A 3054-nucleotide genomic window follows, 5' to 3' on the forward strand; every position below is an offset into this window, starting at 1 on the left:
TTTTTTGTGATGTTGTCTTCAGAAACTTTTATTTTTCCAGTATCAACATTTTAAGTGTTTTCCATTTGTGTAAGATAACAATATATAAAATCTCAACAACACTCCATTTTAACTCCTTTCATCTCTTGGGTATTATTGTTGTTTTCTAACACTAAATATTCAATGTATACATACAAAATTTGCAAAACCTATGCACTCTCTCTCTCATCCTTCCATTTCTCTCTCTCTCTCTCTCTCTCTCTCTCATCCTTCCATTTGACTGCTCTGAAAGTGCTCAGAACAGGATCATAATGCACAAATCTTTCTTTGAACGTTTCCTTATGTTAGATCAATTCCTTCTGAGTTCTGGGCTTGCCAATGCTAAATTTCCTGCCAGGGCGGTAGTCTATTTTTAACATTTTGGGGGCTTATTCTTCGTTCCAAATCTAACAGGCATATTCTGTGAAGTGAAAGAGAGAAAGCTGATGGGCGCACTTAGAAATCAGGACCATCAGGATTTGCAATTTCTGTAGAATCAAAGATATGAATGAGAAAGACCAATTAGAATACTTAAAAGATCATTTGTCACTGCTTTAATCTTCATGTATTTTTTACTCATCATTTTCTTTGACTAAAATTATTAGAATCTTTGTCATATTCATCTCAAGGCCAAATGGGAATGGCCATGCTCATTTTATATTTTCGATATTTTGGAGCCTTTTAACATGTCATACTAGATTATAGGTGGTAGGCGACTGTTTTAATAGAGCAAGTTTGGGGTTGCAGCACATTCGTGTCATCTCAGTGTTGTTTCTCTGATTCCAGATTTCATGTACAAATGAAGACTGAGGGATTTATTTCTGTAATTTAATAGCATTTGTTTAATTCAGAGATTAATAGATCATCTTCAACCCTGAAACAGAGGCCCTCTGAAACATCAGACCCAAAAAATTGGACACGGCCTATTAGCCCAAAAGAACAGGTTGCCAATTATCTCCATGTTTATTTCAATATTTAGCTCTAAAGGAAGCAATCATTCCTTTATACTTCTTTAAATTTAGTATTGACATTTTTTATTTTGGGAAAGGAGGTCTTGTTGTTTTTTTTTTTTTTTAACATGGATACAGGAAAAGAAAACTCTCCAATAAAAATATTGTCTAAAAAGTTTGTTTTGTCTGCATGATTTACTAAATATGTACAATTTCAATTCACAGCGAAGGTAACAAAGATTTAAACAGCCAACATCACAAATGTCTCAAGTTCTAAAAAAAAATCACTGTGCACAGTTTAACAATTTAATTGAATAAAAACCAAAGCTAAGCCTTCAGTCTGAATCTTTTTTATGATGGGCACAAGCCATGTATTTTCTTCATCTTTGTTACACGATGCATATTTCAGTGACTAAACGCCCCTTCCCATTTTAGTATATTAGGTTATGTCAGTACATACTTAAGAGAGGCATAAGCTGCCTCTTGGTACACCTATACGATTCGTGATGTGTTCACATATATGTCATAATATTTATTAATATATAAAACGATCAGATGAGTCACCTGTGATTTTTTTTATGTCTTCAAATGTAGGAATGTTTTGTTGTATGCATAAAATTTTTTAAATTTATGGGAGTGCTATTTGAAGTGATAATAATTTAAACAGTATCCCCTTGATGTAAAATGCCTAGGAAGAACTATTCTGCACTTAAACTACAGAGATTTCACATTTCTACCCAATTGAGGTTTGTAAAGTTCACTACTCTATGACTCTGAAGGTTGTGGTCATTCTGATGTCATGATCCAGTGGATGAATCAATTAATCATTAGAAACAAATGTCGTTGAATACAGAATAGTTGAGTTACAGTTAAGGAGGGAGCCATAGCTTTGGCTAACCCTATAAAATCTATAATAAGGTTGTTTCCACATATATTTTTTTTTCCCACATAAATTCTTTGGTGTTCCCCCCCCTTTTTTTAGAGCTGTGATTGATGAAAATGCAATGTGAGATTCAAATAATTGCACCGAGCATGTTTATTTGAATAATTGCCCCATTGCACAATCAAATAAATCTGTGGAGTGTGTTTGTTTGAATGTTTTTACATGTACATGGGATCACATACTCAAATAAATGCAGCTGTGTTTATTACAATGTGTGGGGCTCCAGATAGACACACACTTGTTTGTGCGTCTATCCAGGGCCCTACAGCCCCTGAATGGCCCTCACACATCTTGGACAAAAGCGTGGTTAACAATTTTTCAGTTCAAATGCATGTAAACGTATTATTGGGCAATTTCCTCAAATCCGTTACTCAGATTGCTTTCGTTAAGGCTTATGTCCTTAGAAAGATAGAAAATAACACTTTTGGCGGGGGGAGGGAAGCTATCTGATGGCAAAAAGTATCTAATAAATTTATTCATATTTATTCAGATATTCCATTCTTTTTTCCTTCCTCCAACCCCACCCACTCCACCCCCAGTCCAATTCACGCTAAAGAAGATGTATGTTTTGTTTAGTTCTTGCTGAGAAATCCTGATACTCATCGCTTCTCCCCATTATTTCAGGCCTAGGCCTACGGTGTCATGCGAAAAAAAAGATTGCACAGATCTGCCAGAATACAAAAGGCTTTTGGAGAAAATGGACGGGGATGTTCAATTGTTCCAACATTTCATCACCCTCCCTTACCCCCTAGTCTAGAAAAAAAAGGGTGAGACTTCAAACTAAGAGTGTGGGAAGAGCAGCTATTTGATAAGGGAAAAGAGAAGAATACATCTGATGTTACTAAAATGCATGTCTCTTGATTATGGAGTGGGCTTTTTTTTTTCTTTTTTTCCTGACCTTGGAAAGGAATCTTAGGATAAGCCGAACATTTTTATTCTTCCCTCGAGTTGTAAGATTATGTGGCTCTAATGCACAATAGTGTTCGTGGACAAATGGCATTTAAAAACATCTTAGATATGGGATAATGTAGTGATTGTCACAAATTTGCGAGTGGTATCCTGGTATTTCCAGACTCAGGTATTCTGAGTCTGCCTGAAGTGAAGCTAGAAAAAGATGACAAAGAAGGGGGTGACAGGAGTGGG

At 35.6% G+C, this 3054-nt stretch overlaps 1 protein-coding gene across 6 annotated transcripts in view; it reads right to left on the minus strand.

Annotated features, from left to right (window-relative positions):
* Positions 1-956: 956 nt before the first annotated feature.
* Positions 957-3054, minus strand: part of ZEB2 (zinc finger E-box binding homeobox 2) — a 133685-nt gene continuing 131587 nt past the window's right edge. For all 6 annotated transcript variants that reach the window (XM_027055838.2, XM_027055839.2, XM_053215014.1 and 3 more), the window contains one exon: positions 957-3054. This exon is cut by the window's right edge and continues 3480 nt beyond it. The gene's annotated coding sequence lies outside the window, so the exon portion shown is untranslated.

This window comes from Acinonyx jubatus, chromosome C1, assembly GCF_027475565.1.
Source record: "Acinonyx jubatus isolate Ajub_Pintada_27869175 chromosome C1, VMU_Ajub_asm_v1.0, whole genome shotgun sequence".
Taxonomy (NCBI): Eukaryota; Metazoa; Chordata; class Mammalia; order Carnivora; family Felidae; genus Acinonyx; species Acinonyx jubatus.